General features: G+C 39.5%; 1 long non-coding RNA gene across 1 annotated transcript; it reads left to right on the top strand.

The window, feature by feature from the left end:
- The first annotated feature begins 220 nt into the window (after positions 1-220).
- Positions 221-19,296, top strand: LOC122555891 (uncharacterized). Its single transcript, XR_006313386.2, has 3 exons — positions 221-273; positions 8,097-8,363; positions 15,902-19,296. It is a non-coding gene; the product is annotated as an uncharacterized LOC122555891 (long non-coding RNA).
- The last annotated feature ends 1,992 nt before the right edge of the window (positions 19,297-21,288 follow it).

Here is a 21,288-nt window from a genome sequence, read left to right as displayed (position 1 = left end):
CCCAGGTTCTATTTTAAGAGTGTTTGTCCCTCATACACATAGGTCTCCAATTACCTTTTCGTTAATAATAGATGGATTTGGTGTAGAGGTGGCATTATATTGTGGTTTTGGAAGTTTTTTTTAAAGAAAATACGGTTAATGCAATATTAATTGGTTGTGGCGGTATAAGAATGGGTGGTTTTTTTTGTCAACCAGAGATCCACGGAGATGGGACGTGAGCGAAGACAAAAAGCAATGTCCCGCGTGTCATTGTGTTTCTAAACAAAGCCTGAGGTAAGTAAAAATATTCTGTATATTTTACAACCAAGTCAGTGCGTGATATTCACAGCAGCATTTAGTTTATGTTAGATCTTCCATGTACTCATAAAGATAGAGAGTTTTAATGTTCTGGGAATAAATATGGATCGTCCTTCCAGATAAGCTCCTTTAGTAAATATGAATGAATGGAATGGCAACTAATATTGCTGCCTAACCAATGAACATTTCAACGGGCAGGATGCACCCACTTGATGACAATGCAAACATAGCAGTTAACAGGGTGGGACATCATCTTCGCCATACAATGTAAGCACAAAATAATCGAATAGGAAGGAATATTAATATGAAGTTATAATAGCAACCATGTTACGATGCAAAATATGAAATAACATATTCCTAAATCACGAGTTATAAGAGTATTAGGCCAATTTAACTTAACGTAACAACATTTCCCAATTGCTTCCACTGCTTGTAACTGACGGTTAATTGAATAGGTGATTTAAAAAAAAAGGTTCCAATTTTTTAACTTCTACCGTATTGGGAAAATGAAGCACTGTTGTAAGGAAATAACTGGCGTTGTCGAGCTTGCAATTTTATAGCGTTTCAGAGGAGAACAACAGTTTTTGTATTGTTCGGTTGGAATACCCAGGAAGTGCTCAATCCGCAAAAATGTTTAACGGATGTTTATAATCGTTAGCAATACTTCGGTGCATGGCCTATTTTAATACTGGAAGTCCATATTTTAGAAATCCAAGAATTTCACAAAGGATTTTTTTTCCAGTCTGTAGCCAAGTATATCGAAACATTAGGGCAGCCCCTTGTTTTTAGGCTATTGATGTGGTTAACTTTTAGTTCTTAGGTTATCTACGGTCTGCCGAATGGGCCAGCAAATTTCCATTCTATTTATATCTATTCATTATTGTCTGTCTATCTATCTATCTATCTATCTATCTATCTATCTATCTATCTATCTATCTATCTATCTATCTATCTATCTATCTATCTATCTATCTATCTATCTATCTATCTATCTATCTATCTATCTATCTATCTATCTATCCATCTATCCATCCATCCATCCATCCATCCATCCATCCATCCATCTATCCATCCATCCATCCATCCATCCATCTCGCTGAATTGCCTATCTTTCCCCTTGTGTATTTTCTATAATGTTCGTGTATTTTATTGTTGTCTTTTAGTTGTCATGTTGTCTTTTAGTGCTCTCTGTAACTATAACTCACTAGTTGTAGTTACATCACTGTGATGTAAAGTCTAATCATTAGCAATGAGGAAAATACAGTAAAAGAGCATTTCAATAAAAAAAACCTGCGGAATAAACAATAGGCATAATCATTTCTCCAGGAGATATACTTGCAGAATTTAAACACGCAAAATCCATACCTAAGCTAGTACGGTATATTATGCAGAGAATGCTGTTAACTGTATCTGCAGTTTTACAACAATATGTTGAACAAATATCAGTGCGTTACAATTAAACAATACCTTCTACATAACATGACCATAATAACGCGTTATGTCTTAATAACGAGGAATAACAAAAATGCTACAATTATGTTGAAAGGCAATAAGTATAATAGTCTGTTCAAGTTTAAGAACGAAATTTTACCGGAAGCAGACAGTAATAAGTCGTAAACAAGGGACATTAATTTTTGTAAAACGTCTTTGAGATCCTATCAAGCGTCACATTCAATATTTGTCTTTATTGGCATCGTATCTAACCAACAAATCCATTGTCGCTTTATTCACCATTTCTGATTTGATGTAATTGTAACTTTCCTTTCATGGATCTGTAGTTGGGTTAAGTGGAGCTAGGATGTGATTTTAGTAGATAGATACAATGTCATTGAAATTCTTATCTGAAAAAAGAATCGACAGATTTTGCTCATGATAAATTCTAATTGAAACGTTAGACCGGACAATGTACTAGGGCCACCCTTAAAATGGGGGTTTATAAACATGCCGAAATGCGGATCAAAACTAGGACGGACGTCGCCAAATGACAATGCACTCCCACATTTACACGTCAGAATCATTGAACAGCACTCCTTCTCTGAAATGTTTTAATACACCAGAGCAAATCAATCGTTATAATTTCAACAAAAATAAACACACACAATGAACGGAAAACTGATATCCCAAACACTACTTTTGAGGTGATGAAATGGCCATGTTTTGTTTAATACAATGTAACTTTTCCATTATGGCGAAATGCATCTTTGATAGTGTCACCTGAAAAGTGAAGAAAATTATTTTAGAGATTATGAATCCTCCTTTTGCCTCATGCACCAATGGGTAAGCCTGATAACCCCGACGAACCTCATTGTTCGACGTGAAAAACCTGAGCCGAAAGAGAAAGCTCTAATGGCATACAAGGGATAGGCCGTGGAAATAAACTGCGTTCACAAAGGATATACAGATTTCACTTTTTACAAAAAATAAGCGAATCCTCCGGGATTACCGCGATGTTTCAGCAATATCCATGTTCAAAGCGTAAGGCGTGGCTACTTACCACTGTATTTGAAAAGAACATGGATGGGATCATCGTGATTTGAATTAGGGTTTGATCTGAGAATAGATGCATTATCTATATTGGATGTATATTGTGGGCCCCTTGTCAGCTACATTCTGCTGCAGATCTATTAATCATCTCCACAAGGAGCGCCAGTATGTCAGAGCTTTACTCTCTCCTCAGTTTATACAGAACGGAATCATTTACATAAAGTCCTTTAGGCAAATAACTGTTGGGGCTCTAATTTATATCTGATCGAAAATTAGCCGTCATTATGCGCTCCATTAGCACTGTCTTTAATGTGGTTCTAAGCATCATTTGTCAAAGCGCTTGTTAATATCCTTCAAGTCTTTAAACTTGAGAGCTCATTAAAGTATAGGCCATATTATTGATGTCGTGCAGATCAGAGTTTGGAAGAAATACTCGAAAATACTGTCTTTTCTTGAACTTCCACTGCATAAACCCCGAAAACGAAAAGGGGAGTGAAAATCGTTGCGAGATTCAAAAAGTAATTTGAAAACACATGAATGCAGAGTTGGCCTTTTAAAGTTTCTTTGGACAAGACTAATTTTAAACATCAGCTCAGCCTGTAGCAACAGGTATGAAACCCTCGTCAGAATTCATTCGATATTCGCAAATAGTTTGCTGACCTTGTTATATGACCGCTACAATTCTTGATAAATTAGATCAGAACTTTAAGGTTTACAGAGAGACTTATGTGAAGACTGACAACAAATACAACTTTCGTATGGTATACTCTACAGTGCCTCTCGTGCACACCAACTGTATAACTTAATGGGTTACTCAATTGAAATTGTATCTTCGCCATGCCAAATATTATCCCTTCATTAGAAAAGTATTGTCTCTAACTGAATTTTCACTGCTAGCTAAATAAACATCTTATTAATGCAAGCGAACATTAAGCTTGTATCAGATGTTAAATAACATTATTTCATTCATAAACTGGAAATTAAGACTGTTCTAATAAAGTCTTGCTGAGTTTTTTTATAAACTAAAAAAAACTATTGTCATTAATTTCTCAAAAACAATCGGATTCATTTGATAGAATTTCGATCTTCCCTAGGTTGATTTGAATTTGCAGCTAATGTCCAGTCGAACTATATGCTCCACGTGGCTTAGTATTAATGGTAGAGGAGGCAGCTCTCGCCTTCCCAGTCTCCCTTTGTTATTTCCAGGTGACCCACCCATTTTTTTTGTGATTTGCCGCAGCGGGGCTGTTGCTGGATGTAAGTGGGAAACTGTCCCTGGATGATTGCTGGTTGCACAGCGATCACTCAATGCGGATCAGCTCAGAGAGCTGCGGGACAGGCAGCAAATCTGCTCTCATTTCATGATTAAGTTGCGCTCGCTTAATTACGTGAACATTATTGCATTATCTATCAGATTGTTCATATGGCAACGCAATGGACAATAAATTATAAAATCTGGAACGAATCCATACATTAATTTGCTCCCTGGTGCTAATATGCTCTTGCTGAATATACTAACATACACATTATCCCAACTAGATAATCTATATCCTTTCATCTGCAGTCAATTGACTGGATTTTCATATAATCACTCAGAGCAGCCAAAGGTCGGCACAATAAACACCGACATCGCAGGAAGGTAAAGCAATTCAAATCATATACTACTAAGGTATCTTAATATGATTTCTAAAAAGGAACCTGGTGACCATGTTCTGTCATACGCACGTCACGCAAAAGGAGTTTGGTTGCAGGGATTAGATTTACAAAGTGCAGGTGGAGTAATGCATGCAATTCTCTTAAATCTCCGGTTGATCTTCATGTTCCATTGCGTTACCATTAAGACACTGAAGAACAGGGAAAAAACCCCGCAAAATTGCGAATTCGCTTAGCCATATGACGAGCACATGCCTGCCATTTTTCTCTGAGCAACCTAGCGAAACCACCAATTGTATTATTTATGAATGCGAATAGGATTTTGCCACATCTAGGGCACATAGGGAACACCTTACGGAAGCAGAGGAATGCCTCATTGAATGAAGAATTCCGAACCTTATAAGTTAGAGTGCCAAGATATTATGAACCACATATGTTAGTGGATTGCCTTAATATACGGACGTGTAGAACATCCTTAATGTTTTCACCTAATTTTTCAACAATCAATGCAATTTTACGCAGCAAGAACGTGAACGCCATAAGCGATAAAAAAAAGTTCCAATTAAGAGCGAAATTGCAGTTAAACATACAAATCAGATATTTAGTTTCATTTTATTACTGGCCAGTGATACCTCAATTCTCCCTGTTCAATCGGAATACGCCGTTGCTCCTGATATAATGCAATGCGTAGTCAATAACCTGACGGTACAATGTGACTTTTGATGGTTAATTTCTTGAAAGGACACCCATAGGTCATTACAGCAGCAAACATTGGAAAGCCGCAAATATGAGATTCTTTATTGTTATGGAAATCTCCATTCCCCTTGTTTTTACGGGCTCCTTTAGGCTATAGTAATAAACAGCGTAATTAGAATGCTAAAGACAGGTGTAAATAAAAGAAACGAGACAGTACTGATAGATGAGTCGCTAGGTCAGGCCCTCATCAAACAGCCCAGTTGGTAGCAAATGATCCTTTCCATGCCAGTGGCCTTGGGCAAAAACAGGGGACAGAGAGAAGAATACTGGGCAGAGCTTTTAGGCAATAATTACATCAAAATGTCACCGCATCTGAGCAGCAGGCAGAAGCGCAAGCAGACGCGGTCACAAGCGGATCTACTGTGTTATTTATTATTTTGACAGGATATTCGCCTCTCGTAACTGACATTCTGTTCTTACACGCCCCCGTTCACTAATTGGTCCACAAAATATGTATGGAAACCCAATAATACTTTAAGAAGGTTTTCATTTATTGTTCCAAAGCTTGTGGCTACTATTTATAGTTGTCCTTACACTTCCATTCATTTGAACCCATTTATTTTTAGACCTATGCAGTAACAGCATGTTGCGCTGGTACTTTGACTCAATATTGTATCTTTATGGATATTTATGCTTATTGTCAGGCGTCATGATGCAAATATTTGTAGCCTCTTTCTCAGTGAAAAAAAGTGATCAGAATTCCCACAGCATAGCAATGGTTTATGCTGGTGAAATAATCAAATTTGCTTCATAGTGATTGCTTATCTTAAAACATCTTTAATGGTCCTCTACGAAAAATATCGCCATATTGGAACCTAGCCCCGACACTGGGCCAATGTTAAGGGTGTATAGTATTAGATATTGAGATTAATTTACAAGGTCCAAGCAATTTTCTGGTTTCAGTCAGGCTGGTTTAGTAATTGTTAGCACGAGAGAAGTCGCCACAAGAATCATCCTTCAGTCAGACTTGTTCAGAATGCAGCCCAGTTAAACATTGTTCTGTTCTCGGGGCTGAAACTTACCTAATGGCTCCAAGTAGTTTTGTAGACAAAGTAGAACCAATTTTTAATCTATAATTCTGGCATCCATCACTTCAGATATTGTCAGCAATAATTTAGGAAACACATTTTGACAAGGCAGTGAGCTTGCTAATTAAAATTTCAAAGTTTTTCGAATGCTGTTTGATGACAACTTTTTGCTTTCTCTAAATATTCTATATTTCTGTGCTGGCCTTACAATTTGACATATTTAAAAATATTATATTTTAAAGTATATTTTGAAGATTTCAATTTGAATTGTAATACGATTTCCACGTTAGTTATAAAATATGCTTCTATTAAATATGAGCATTATTTAGCAAGATGATTTATTAATAACAGTTTATTTTTGCTACTGTGATCTTAAGGATTACGTGTTTTAAATGCAGACCTCCGCGTTATCTCTTCCAGTTCACATCCAATATGAAGCGGACATAACTTTCATTCAAACGCCTCTAACCACGTACCTGTACTTCCAATATAGGATTAGCACCACAAGAAATAAAACAGTTTCCCGTTATATTTACTTGTGATATTTGTTCCAGTATCAACTTCTCAACTAAATAGGTACAAATAAAAACAGACAAAAGCAGTTAAAATCTTTTCCTGTAAGAGTAAGGCCCCATGGGCCTTCCTACTAAGTCTTCCTTAAATTTGATACAACTCTAACTCTACATTTTTGCTTTATCATTTATCACCATGTTATAAAGAATATAAAATTTGCGACTGAAACTTGTCACAAAGCGTTTTTATAAGCTCGGTCGCTTTTGTAAGCTATAAATGGACAAGATGAGAACCGTATTTTGCTGTAATACATACCGAACAATAAATTGAAATAATTCAGCAGATCAAACAAGAAACCAACTAAACGGACTAACTGGGTACCAAAGGTGCATACAGATGATGTCAATATTTTTGCCAATCGTGAACTAGTCGTTATAAATTGGAAGCCCCGACTTTGCACACGCAGATTGTGAATAAATTCTTTAAATTACATCATTGAATAAGGTAATTGACTTCATTACAGAAGATCTCGATATTTCAACGTTGTAATGGCTACAAACCTTTTCCTTAGAAATAGCAGAAATTCCCTATAAACATCTTTCTTTTTCCGACATTTTTGCCAATCCAAAAGTTTCAATAAACAGAAATAGTCAGGAAAGCAAAATCCGCAATGTCGAGGTAATACACACAAAAAAGATACAGTGATGTGCTTGGAAAGTCCAGTAACTAGGTCTACTGAGAGAGAGAAAAAATCACCAGTCTACCGGTTGTGATGGTTAAATGTGGCGATCTGCTTATTAAACTTACCAACTTACAATCTGGCCATCGCTAACTCCATCCATCTATAAACCCAATTGCTTTTGTAAAGCCAAACATGACACGTTTGCAGCATTGTCTATCGTAAGTGAAATTTTTATTTTTAAATTGATTTAATTTCGCAGTTAAAGCCCTTTGTCGAAATGGCTATATTAATACTCAGTTCCACACTTTAAGCACACCGCAGCGATATCCTCTCCATATTAAGCTGAATCAAATGCATCAGTTATTCTAAAATCGTAAGTTGTAAATCACATTTATCACAGTAATTGGACACCAAAGACCCTTAGATTCTAGATTTTTAAAAAAGAAATCGTGACTTCCTTTGCTGAGCTGTGCATTTGACAGGGTCAAAAGATCATGGTCAATAGGTCTTGGTTGGTCAATACTTTTTAAGCGAGCCGGCTGCACTGGCAGGCCTACGTGACCTTGTAGAACTCAAGCACCTTGGAATTCATGAAGAAATTCATCAGTAAATGTTTAAAGTACGTTGGTGGCTTTATCTTATACTGAACCCGCTTCCTCATTTATGCTCTAATTATGTTGCAGATTATTAAATAAAATCTCTCATGAACAGAAGAGTTCATTGGGGAACAGACTTTGCCTATATCTGTTTGGAAACGGAGGAAGAAGAATTCCTGCAAAGGAGAAATGGCGCAAGCCGAAAAAGGCAACTTCACGGTCAAAGCATGAAATAATGCGGAATCTCATTAATATAACTTCCAATTCTCTTTGGTGAATGTTACATTCTCACGAGCACATCATTGCACTTGATCGTTTCCGGCCGAGACTATGACCACCACTGAATGACAGATGGTAAGATTTCAAGCAACAAGACATTGAGTCAGAATATAAATTAACCGAAAAATAAAGATAATATGCTGAAGTAATTCGAGGAAATGCCACGTAAGGAAATAGTTAATGAAGAGAGGGGAAAGAAAGCATTTAGAAAGAATGAGAGACACGAAAAAGAGAAACTGAGGTTGGAAGTTGAATATGGGTGAGAAAAGAGAAGGGCAACATGAGTTCCGTGAAATTCATATGAACCATTGCGTTTGATTCCCGAATAAAAGCTGTTCGCATTTCTGTTCGCACTTGTTTCATCACAACTGAGTAAAAAAAAGACTTGCAGTAACACAACTTCAAATTCAAAGATCAGAAGCTTTAGGTATTTGCTTAAGAATTTAAATCTTTGACTTCCCATCACTTTGAATGTTGACTACAGCCATAACTTATGTTGTAGACAGGGTTCCTGGTGACTGGCACCGCGAATGAAAGCAATGTTGAATTGAAGGGGAACGCTTGGGGGTGTCACAATAAAGCTCAGATTTCACCCAAACACATACGTTTTTGTCTCGTAACATTCTGATCGTTTCCCGGCATACTCACAGGTGGAAATGCAAACCAGTTGTTCTGGTCTCGGGAGACGGGTTGACTTAATTGTGCAGTTCTCACGCCTTTAATTATCTCTAAAGGAGAAATGCATCTCCTTTAGAAAATCTGAAGGCCCGCACGTATCTTATACCCTCTTGGCAAATGGAAGGGACGGAATACACCATTCGGCTTTGCCAGGGTTCCAGTGCAGTCCTAGTGATGCTAAATCCCTGGCTCTGCTGTTGGTGTGGCTGCACGAAAATGTACACCTGTCGCCAACACAGAGCAGAAGCCACTCGGAGTGTGTGTAGATCATGATATCACTCGGTTAAAATGATGCCAGCCCTGCAGCTTACTTCCACCAAATCCACCAAGGATATCGACAAGGCAGAAATCCATGTTTTAAAGACATCATCTCTAACAAACACCGCTGGTTCAGAGTAAGAAAAACATTTATGTTCTACAACATCTCAGGATGTTGCATTCTGGAATTCCAGTGGGAATCTTTTCCTTATTATGATGTTTATTGCTGTTGTTAAATGCTAGCCTTGGCTTTTGGGAGGCACATTGCTTCTATGGCAGAATGTGTTCTCTCACTTGAGACATTTCACCATATAATCTGGGCTACTCCTTCAGTGTTGAAACTTTATTGCTGGAACAGCACAGCAGGTCAGGCAGCATCCAGGGAACAGGAGATTCAACGTTTCGGGCACAGGCCCTTCTTCAGGAATGCCTGAAGAAGGGCCTGTGCCCGAAACGTTGAATCTCCTGTTCCCTGGATGCTGCCTGACCTGCTGTGCTGTTCCAGCAATAAAGTTTCAACTTTGATCTCCAGCATCTGCAGACCTCACTTTGCTAGTCCTTCAGTGCCAAGAGGAGTGAATGTTGCACTGTCAGACATGCTCTTGGATGCAACAGAAAATTAAAGGATTCCCTGTCCTCTCAGGTGAAGGCTGGAGACCAGCAATCACTGTCTGTCGGGAACATCTGCAGTGTCCCTGTCAAAAATGACTCTCTCAAGAGACACAGCTGAAATATCCAGGTTCATATTGTTAGGAGGGTATGGGGGAGGTCTATATGTACAAATGAGTTGTTAAGTTTCTTGTTACATCAGTATTTCATTGATTGGGAAATCTAGAGGCCATGGAATGTGCAATGCAAGTGCAGTTTTGACCACACTCCTTACATTAACATTTTTATGCAAAATTTTGATGTACACACTATAAGGAAAAATACTAATACGATTTCATCACACTAATGTTTTATGGACCATTTATCAAATTCTTATGCTGGCATGTTCATTTTGATTGCCTACCCTGCTGGGTGTTGATAATGCTGCATTTGCATTACCAACACTCATCTGAATCAATAAGTGTCGAGAGTGTAGTGCGGGAAAAGTACAGCAGGTCAGGCAGCATCCAGGGAGCAGGAGAATCAATGTTTCAGTCATAAGCCCGTTATCAGGCATCCTTCAGGAATGTTTTCCTGATGAAAGGCCTTTCCCCGAAATGTCGATTCTCCTGCTCCTTGGATGCTGCCTAACCTGCTGTGCTTTTTTAGCACCACACCCTGGACTCTGATCTCCAGCATCTGCAGTGCTCACTTTTTCCCTTCTGAACCAGTAAGTCCAAGGATTGGTGGAAATTAGCCCCCCGGCCTCCTCAGTACACTCGACTTTGGCCCATTTTCTGCTGCACTATTTACCTCCCTGATAGATAGTGAAGGACTGTTTGCTTTGGAATAGACCTACCAGAGGTATCTCATGGGGATATTGAAGCTCTCTAATTGGGGCACATCTTTCACTAAGCCTATCATTATCCATGAATTTTGATAAGGAGTCCTGCATTGGTTCCACAATTCACTCCTTTAAATTAATGCTTTTTTAAAACTATTAATGATATCTGTATTTCACAGTTGGACTAAGGTACTCAAATTCATTGTAGACTTTAGTGAAAAGTGGTTATGAGATTTCTATCCTTGTTCTCATAATTCTCTGAACATGCTTTCCAGATGTTCTCATGCCACTTTACTAACAGGATGTCAAATTTATGGATGCTGGAAATCTAAAATCAGAGAAAATGCAGGGGAAACTCAGCATGTCTGGCAGCATCTGTGGAGACAGAAAAGGAGTTAATGTTTTAAGTCAGACATAACACTTCTTCAGAACACTCAAATTTATAATATCTGAAATAACCATGGAACCTAAATATTTTATTGCACATAAATCATATCTATCCTTTGTGTTCTCCTGTTGTGCAAAATCTTACATATCAATTTTTAAAGATATTTACCAAGGAAGAGTGTTTGATGTGATTTCCTATTACTTCGCCAACACTTTGGAGTACACCCTTTCACAGAAATGCTGCCAACAAAGCTAATAATTCCATTACATTTATGTTTGGTATTTTTAAGCTTGCATTTATTGGTCGGAGCACTCTTGCGGGACACCGAGCCAGTATTTGGAGCTGTTCTTTGGTCTCTGTACACAGGAGCTCTCAGGAGATAGGCTCAATCCCTGACTCAAAAGTAGAAATACCGCCACTATCTGGATTGGGGTTCAAACAATTTGCCTTCTGATTCTGAGGTGGGAATTCTATAATTTACAGAACAGGATTATATTGATTGATTAAAATGCCTCTTATTGCCTTCAGTAACATTTTAGAAAAGTGAATTAATTTCATATGAAGAAAGACATAGGCTCCAAAGGGTTTGAATCAAGAAAAGGGGAAATTGAAGCACATTGGACAGTGAGTAAGGTAATGGTTTCCTGCACGTTTTGTTGACTTTAATGACAGGACACCTTTTAATTTTTGTTATTCCAAAAGCTTGATTTGTTTTTTTTTGCCCAGATCTGATTTGGGTTGTGCTATATGAAACCGTGAAATCACCTACCTTCCAAGAAGTAATGGTGCCATGCAGTTAGCTCGACAGAACATCTTTTCTTTAGCAATTTCTGATCACATTATTCAAATAAATATATATTTGAAAGATTTACAGTACTAAAATTAATATTCTTTTGTTACAAGCAGAGAACCCTGTATGTGATAAGAAATGAACAATGGTTTATCTATACATGTTGTAACTTTTGCCTTAAGTTTTAGAAATGTCAAGTGGGTACCTGAGAGAGACTCTTAAGAAAAAGTGTACAAGAGAGAAAAAGGAGACAGATTAAGAGAAAGAGACAGTGAGAGGGAGAAAAAAAAGTATCCAGAGAGAGAAAGTGAGAGTAAAAGGTAGAGGCAGGCTCAGAGAGAGAAAATTAGTAAGAAAGAGAGAGACTGGGATTAGAAAAAGAAAATGTGGGAGACAGAGAGTACAGTTACAGAAAGAAAATGAGTGAGAAAGAAAGAGACCAGCATCACAAAAAAAGGGAGAGGATTAAATAGGGGAAAAATTTGGAGAGGTTAGGAGGTCATGGTACATTTATTGTGGCCAGGTTGAGTGGGTTGGGAGCATGGAAAGGAAATTTGTTTCTAAATTGTCAAACTCAACATCAACCTTCCTAATATTTTTACTTCTGTTTCTAATGGAGACAGATTGATGGACACCAACAAATCCACTCTCAGGAATTGTCACTAAAATCTCTTGAGGATTCTGTGTGCTTCAATTTTAACTTAATTTTTAGTTTTATTTAATGTAGACTAAGATTCCTGCAACACAGAAATCCCAGCAGGTAAAAGGGGACAAGAAGGGCCAGATGCATGAGCTAAGTGTGTTGAATGCACTTTTTATTGACCAGGAGGAATGGGAATGTTTCCTCTTGTTCCTCCAACTAGAGCTCTGTGAACACCTGACAACCACTGCAGTTTCTGGTTTCTGCTGCTGTTTAATGTGCTGCAAACTCCCAGAATGTCTGCTTCCTCCTCCTTGCCCCAGTGTGAGGGCATGTTTATGCAATATGATGTTCACAGCTGCTGTTCATTTTGATATCTGCCGGGTGAAAAATTAGGAACAAAAATTAAAAGGTGTCCTGTCATTAAAGTCAACAAAACGTGCAGGAAACCATTACCTTACTCCCTGTCCAATGTGCTTAAATTTCCCCTTTTCTTGATTCAAACCCTTTGGAGCCTATGTCTTTCTTCATATGAAATTAATTCACTTTTCTAAAAAATGACAGGTTGGCCCTGAACTCAGTTGATTACCTCAGAAAAAGTCAATACTTTTACCTGTAAGACAGATATACAAAATGTTAACACTTGTGTGATACTGGGAGAGGGCAATGTAACAATGGGAGATGGGAAGGGAAATAATTAAATGCCCCGTTATGTAAACTGGGTAACCGGAATTTGGCATGAAATTTCTGGAAAAGCTTGGCAGGTCTGGCCACACCTGTGGAGAGAAATCAGAGTTAACATTTTGGGTCAAGTAACCCTTTCTCAGAACCTGAATTTGGCATTTTCTTGCTGCTCTGTTTACCCTGATGCTCTGGTTGCCAACATCCTGTCTCGAGTTCTGAGATGGGCTGAAGAATCTACTGGTTTTAGTCAGGAGGCTATTTGAATTACATCACACCCAAAATCAAGTATTAATGACAGAAAAGTTGAGCATACATCACATATACACCTTTTGTTTGTACTGTTGTTGATTAGTTAATAAGCAGTCCTTAAAGAACCACTAGAAGTCACCCAGAAACTGGTTAAAATTACTTGATAGTTTTATTTTTGTGGGACCAGAAGCAGCAGCTAATGTCAGGCCTTAGATCTGGACTTTACCCCAGACTTAAGCTGTTGATGAGCTCCATACAGGATTTGACTGATTCTGGGGAATTCATTTGTTAATGAGTTGAGGTCGTATAAAAATGTATACTTTAGGAAAACCTGATTGCATCCACTTTTGACATAAACACCATGTAAAAAACAAATAGCAGACCTGTGAGTTGAATGTATTTAAAATAATTAGGGATAGGAAGGGAGAAAATGAACAAGTGCAAGAATTAGGGATGGAATAGCAAGACAATTGTAAAACTGGCAATTTAAAGATGGATTGTCCTCCCTTATAACAAGGAAAGGGGTCAGTCAACCAACATTTCAGTCATGAACAATGGATTTGGGCAAATAATTCGTGTACGGTCAGTCATGAATCAGTAATAAATGAGGCTTCCTGGATTGGATCTGATTATGTGCATAGAGATGATGATTTCTGGATATAGCCCTTTAAATGAAAAAGTAGCGAGTAAAACAGCATGGCTTATGAAAGATAATCCCTGGAGCATTGCAACATTGTAGCCATACAGATCATATACAGATACTAATATTTCTTTACCAGCTCCATGCTCCTATATTTAGGAAACCTAATTTCTTTACTGGTGAAGTTCTTCCTTTTCAATGGATAATGAAAAAATCTGCAAGAGAGATATGATATTAATAAATCTGATGGATATATTTTTCTGTGGAGGCATGCTCTACTATCAAATACCCATTCACATTTACCAGACATGTACTTATAAAATCCCATGCAATGTAGTTCCTAGGATATTGATTCAAAGTTCTAAACTATGGCTGATGTTTAAATAATTCGACATAAATAGCACACACAGATATTTTACAATACTGTGTAAAATTTTACATGGTTGTTACAATACATTTGGCTATCAGATTTTTCAAGGACTGGACAGTGACATGGTGGCTCAGTGGTTAGCACTGCTGCTTCACGACACCAGGGTCCCAGGTTCAATTCTAGCCTCAGGGCTACTGTCTACACATTCTCCCCGTGTCTGTGTGGGTTTCCTCCAGGCACTCCGGTTTCCTCCCACAGTCCAAAGATGTGCAGGTTAGGTGAATTGGCCATGTTAAGTTGCCCATAGTGTTAGGTGCATCATTCAGAGGGGGATGGGTTACTCTTTGAAGGGTTGGTGTGGACTTGTTGGGCCGAAGAGCCTGTTTCCACACTGTAGGAAATCTAATCTTCCACAGACATGAGTTAACAATACCCACTGACATCTGGGGAATTTAAATTCATTTAATGGATAACACATGAAATAAAAAATACTAGTCTCATTGATAACGATAATGAAACTACTGGATGGTCATAAAAACTGATCTGGTTCACTACTGTTTTTTGGGTTCTGAAATCTGCCATTTTAACCTGGTTTGGCCTTCTTGCGAACCACAGCATGTGGCTGACTTTCGACTGCCTTCTGAAATAGTCTAACAAGTCACTTGATTGTACCAAACCATTTCAGAGCCATCATAAAGGAAAAAAATGAGACAGATCACATGGCAACTAGAAACAACAAGGTGCACTCTATCCAAATGACCCTGGGAAGTTGTTCTGACTAACATTTGGACTGCTCAGTCCCAGCCAGGAGAGGTCCCTGTAGTGTCAGCAGTCAGGAGGATCAGGAGCAGCAGACAGGAATATGAGATGCATTGGCCCTCATAGCTTAGAGCTGCAGCACTGCAGTGTCCTGGCTGCCTCCACAGACAGGTTGGTCTACCACGAAGAGCCAGGTCCAGCACCCTCAGGGTCTCCTGGAGAAACACACACACCTACACTGCAATATCCCAAAAGCTGGCCCATAGGACTGCAGGCCTGGTGACAGGGGACTGGAAATCTGGGGAGCACTGAGGTGCCACTTCCTCACAAGTAGTCAGATTAGTGCCTGAAGGCAACCCCCGAGAGGAGGAACCATATTCAGCACCTTCAGAAGTCCAGAGATGGCTATGCTCTCCACCTCAACCTGGCCTGTCCCCTCCAAATCCTGAATGAACTAGGATCAACTTGCCTCTGCCAATAAGACCCTTGGTATGTCTGGCTTATCTAGACACAAGTGCCAGTTGAGTTGCTTGACTAAACCTCCAAGGCCTATGTGCTCCATTGTTGAGCAGGCTCTATCCCCCAGCTGTGGACCAGGAAGTACAAAACGATACAGGGGAGTGAAAGGAGGAAGATCTGTTGAAGGCACTCTTTGGCACGGTGACAATGTAATCGATTCTGCATTTCTTATAAGCATTCACCTGATTGTTCTTCTCTCTGTTTAGCTTCAAATGGTGTTATTATGTCATCAGGCATCATTTCATGGTCTCCGACAATGTTCCATGGATAGAGAGTACCTGTGCTGAGAACCTGTTGCATCATCAGGAAGCAATAGAAACAAGGTGAAGCCATGGATAAAAGCAAAATACTGCCCATGCTGGAATTCTGAGACAACCGAAGGGTCTGTTTCCATCCTTTACATCTCTATGACTATGACTCGATAAGCACATCTGCTTCAGAGCTGCCAAACATGGTATTGAATCATGCTGATAACATTGGCCCTCCTGGTACAACAGTGCCACTCTTTCACTATCTTTGCACCTAACAGTGCAGCTGTCAATGAGTTGTTCAGCAATGTCTGAAGCAGGGAGTTGCAACACAAATGGGGGGAAATACATTAAAGGTGGCCAAGGATTCAGGAGCCCACAGCTCTCTGTCATGAACAGTACGTGATCTGTGTGTCATATTTTTTCCATTTAAAAGCCCTAACATCAGTGAGTCCTGCAGCGCCTCCCTCACAGTTTGAGTCACTTACCCTAACGCTCTGGGGCACAGCCATTTTCTTCCTTATTACACAGACCTGATTTCCAGTACGAGAGAAGGTGACAATGGATACTCCTCAACTTGGAGCCTCCTCCTCCATCGTAGCCCTTTCCAAAATCCCCAGTAACCTCGCACGTGCCCAGGACCCCAACCAACCTGTCTACATGAGCCTGCTCCAACCAGCCCACCTTTCCCACCTAAACCCTAAAATGTGAGATGACCATGCACTGCCCTCCCTCCCTGATGCCAGGTTGCTCCTGTCTGTGGACAGATCCACACCCTCACCCCTTACCACATTATCCTGATTTACTATATTCCCCTGCTTATGGATACTGTTCTCTTTCTCAACCGTCACACTCACTTTCCCCCAGTCTGCAGCTGCTAATCCCAAAGCCTAACTTGCAGAGTGTCATTCCTGCAGTAACAAACCACCACTTCCCCCAGCCACCCCATCCATTATCCTCTTAGTTTCTGTGGATGAAGAGACCGACTGTCCGTTCCCCACCTCCTTAAGCAACCTAACCAGACAGCTCTAGACAAGAAACTCCCAGCCCCAGGGTGGTAGCTGTACATTTCTTCAACTGCATTAGCTCTATTCCAACAACCTGGGATGGTTACTGTGGACACACAGGACTGACTGTGACCTACTTCCTGGACTGCAGAGTCATGGACAACAAGAGTGATAATACCCCGACCAAACCTTTGACCATGGCCAATCCCCTGGGAGGCTGCCCTTAACTCCCTGTACTGGGACCCCCCAACTGATGGGTACCGTCATGGATTTCAGGGAGCACTACTCTCAGAGTTTCAGACATGACTGCTTGTTTCTGTGTGTTTGCTGTGTAAGCATCTGGCACATGGAGTGGATGTGAGATTGATGTATAGCACACTGCCGTACAGCATGACGTCCACTCCCTAGACTGAGGACAGCTGACCTGCAAGAAAAGCTGCCTGATTTTGTGACTGCACTAATTGCCATGGCAAGGTCAGGCAGTGATGCTGTGAGCGTCCAGGTAGGTGCTACATGAGTGAACAATAAGAGCAGAGCAAGTGACACTGAGTTGCATGCTGGTCTAATGCATGACTTGGGTGCCTGTTCCTGTGTGCGAAGTGTCCCTTTAGCAGCCATTCAATGCTAGTTTCTAATGCACTCTGCAATGAAAGCCTATGCTTTCCAGAATGTGCTGCCAATCTATCAGAGAGCTATCATGATGGTCAGAGGGTTAGCAAATGCCAGAAGACAGTGTTCATGAATCTCTGGATTGTGCTCTGATTTGTACTTTGTTCAAACACGGCATAGAGATTATTTAGTGGCAAGCTGAGTCTGCCAGATGGTGACTCTGTTTTCTATTTCTGTTTTTTTCCATGTCTAATTTGCTTTTTGAGTTTGGGAAGGTCAAAGGCTGAATACTAATGAAGAAAGTTGGAATGCCAAGAACATGTCTAAGAAACAATAACTCCCCTTAATTGGGAACTCACCGCTGTCTTGTGGGAAACTCACTGATGCTGCCAATAAGTGTTAAAAGTGGTTCAATCTAGGAATTCCCCCATTTCCCTGAGGAAACTAGCTGCTATCCACTCCGATCAATTCAAAACATTGCGGAGCAGGATGGCTGCGTTGTGCCAGCAATGTCATATTAACTGGAGTAACAGAGTCTTGGATTAAGTTGTGTAGCACCATTAGAAATGAATTTAAATTCCATTATTTCTATGAGGTAGTAGGTTGATCAGTGTGCACTTCCCACCTGACCTGCATGGCCTGTATCACTGGACACAGCTGGGTGGGCTGAAACTGCCAGGTGAAGATGGCTGTATCATTATACCACACTGCCCAACTAGCTGATGTGACACTAGAATACCAAAATTAGACAATACAGTTCCTGGCAATGCAACCAATACATTATAGCACATCTCCCCAAGGCCATTTCCCCTTTAGCTAGCCCATTAAGCAATCATGTATATAACTATATTACAGACCCAACTACCCATCTTCCACCCAGTCTCTGATTTCACAAATGCACTGTTTTGGGTGGCTCAGAATTCTCTCAGATTCTGTATTTGGATTTGGAAGCATATTTGTTCTTGATCCTAATTCTGATCCGTGGATCACTTCTCTACTTTGAAAATCTTATACTTTTTGGAGCTCCTTGGTGATGTCATTTAACAAATCTTATTGTTCATAAAGATAAATCTTTACTTTATCTGGAGGATACTTAATCTCCTATATTTTCTGCTTGAAAGACAGCTATTTTATTGAAATAGTAGCTCTTGATTTCTGGATCAGGCAATCTTTCTTGGATGTGTCCTGAATTCTGGACATTGGTCTGACTCTAGTGGAGTTATGTGTAGATTATTTCCCTTTAGTTTTTGATCAGACTGGACCTCTTTTGTAGCAATTATCAAGGGGTTTTAAGCATCTTCAAACACATTTGTACAGCCTTTGATGGTTTTTATGTTAATAACATCCACAGTCAAATAATATAATCGTGTATTCACGTGTTTGGCTTCAGTCTGAGTGTCTACCATTGAGGCAATGCTGTATCATAAGAACTGTATCCTCCATCAACTCTATTTTGTGCTCTGTATGATCCTTTTCTGACTTGAATCTGTGAAGAACTAATATATCTTGTTTCATTTCTTTTCAAATATTCTGATCAAACATATCAATGTAAAGGATTGTAAATGTATACCATTTCAATATTGCTTTAAATCTGCCATTCTTTAAGTTTGCATTCACTAACACTGCTTTATATTCAAGTACTGTAGACCTCACTACCACAGGAACATTGCTCTATTTTCTTTATGTGCCAGTGTTTCTTCACTCTGTACTTGTGTTAAATTCTTTAATAAAGATTTAAGCTGCATTACTGTCTGGTGGTAATTTACTGCTTTCAGGCTTTTTAAGCCTGTTTCTTTATAATACATTTATCAGTTGGAAAATGTTAGCCTCTATTATAAGGGATGTAATAGCAGAGCATTTAGAAACACAATATATAGTCAAGTCGGGTCAATCAGACTTCATGAAGGGGAAGTAATGCCTGTCAGAAGTATGACAATTCTTTGAGGAGGTAACAAGCAGGATAGGTAAAGGAAAACCAATAAATGTAATATATTTGGGTTTCCAAAAAGGCATTTGGTAAGGTACCACAAATTAGGAACCAAAATGGCAATTTGTATATGGAGCTGGAAAATGTACCTGAGGTTTTAAATAAGTACTTTATATTTGTATCCATAACAGAGAAGGGCTGAATCAGGTATGTAAATCAATTCAGGTGGGGAAAAAGGTTGTGGCTGTGATATACTTGAACAAATTAACACAAAAAGAGAAAAGGTATTAATAGTTTTAGCCAGCTTGGAAGTGAATAAATACCAGAATCAGATGAAATGTATCCAAGGCTGCTGTAGGAGGCAAAGCAGGAGATTGCAGGTTTCTAACATTAATTTTCCAATCATCTCTGGCCACAAGAGGAATCCAAGAGGACTGCAGGAGAGCTAATGTGGTACCATTAGTCAAGAAGCATGATGGAGATAAACCAGGGAAATACAGGCCAAAGAGTCTCACAATTATAGTAGAGAGTCTATGGGAACAAATCTGAAGGATACATTTAATCTCCACTTAGAAAGGTAAGGATTAATCAGGGATAGTTAGTATGGGTTTATAAGGGGGAGATCATTTCGAACAAATTTGAATTTTCTTGAGGAGTGAGTAGGCGTGCAGTTGAGTGCAATGTCACTTATATAGTCTACATGGACTGTCATAAGACTATTGATGTGGGTGTGCATGGCAGACTGCTTAAAAAGCTAAGGGTCCAGGGCAATTTGGGAAGTAGGATCAAAAATTGGCTGAATTGTAAGAGGCAGAGGGTGATGCTTGAAGAGTGTTTTTATAACTGGAAGCCTTTGTCCATTGGTGTACGTCAGGGTTCATTGCTGTTTGTAGTGCACATTAATGATTTACACATGAATTTAGGAGGTATGAATAGTAAGTTCACAGATAACAAGAAAATTATTGGTGTAAATCGAAAGGTGGGAGGCCTTCGACTATAGGACGATGAAGCTAGACTAGTCAAATGGACTGAACAGTGACAAGTGGAATTTAATTCTTAAAGTGTCAGATTGGGAGGACTAACAAGACAAAGAATTAAGTATTGCATGATAGGAACCAAGAAGGTATGAGGATCAGAGAGATCTTGGTGTCCAGATCCTTTTCTTATAAGGAGAGGTTGAGTAGATTGGGCTCATGCTTATTGGAATTTAGAAGTTGGCCGTATTGAAACACACAAGATTCTTTGGGAGCTTGATGGAGTTGATATGGAAAGGTTGTTTCTCTCTGTAGGACAGCCCAGGACCAGTGGGCATAATCTCAGTGTAAGGACTCATCTATTTAATACAGAAATGAGAAGGTTGTTTTTCTCTCAGAGATTGGCGAATCTGTGAAATTCTTTAGCACAGAGGGCTGTTGTGGCTGAGTCATTAAGTATGTTCAAAGCTGAGATAGAGCTCATAACAAATCACTAAGGGAAGCAAGAGTTATGGGGCTGGGGGGGGGGGGGGGGGGGGGGGGGAGGGCGGGGGTGTATAAGGCAGGAGAGTAGAACTGAGTATTATCAGATCAGCCTTGTTCTCAGTGAGTCGCAGAGTGAACTGGAAGGGCTGAATGTCCCATTTCTGTTCCTATGTCTTACGGTCTAATTGCAACTCTGTACTGGTTAGTGGTTTTCCCGCCTTTTAAAGATGTTTCCTGCCTTTTTCAATGATCAAAAGGGTGGTGACTCATTTTGTCGAGGGTTTTCCCAACTTCCATAAGTAAGACAGGAATGTAGCAACGAGAGTATGACATTCAACACCT

The sequence above is a fragment of the Chiloscyllium plagiosum genome, unplaced genomic scaffold, assembly GCF_037043375.1.
Source record: "Chiloscyllium plagiosum isolate Xiang-an unplaced genomic scaffold, Cpla_swu_hap1 HiC_scaffold_1, whole genome shotgun sequence".
NCBI lineage: Eukaryota > Metazoa > Chordata > Chondrichthyes > Orectolobiformes > Hemiscylliidae > Chiloscyllium > Chiloscyllium plagiosum.
This window is presented reverse-complemented; position numbering and strand designations above follow the sequence as displayed.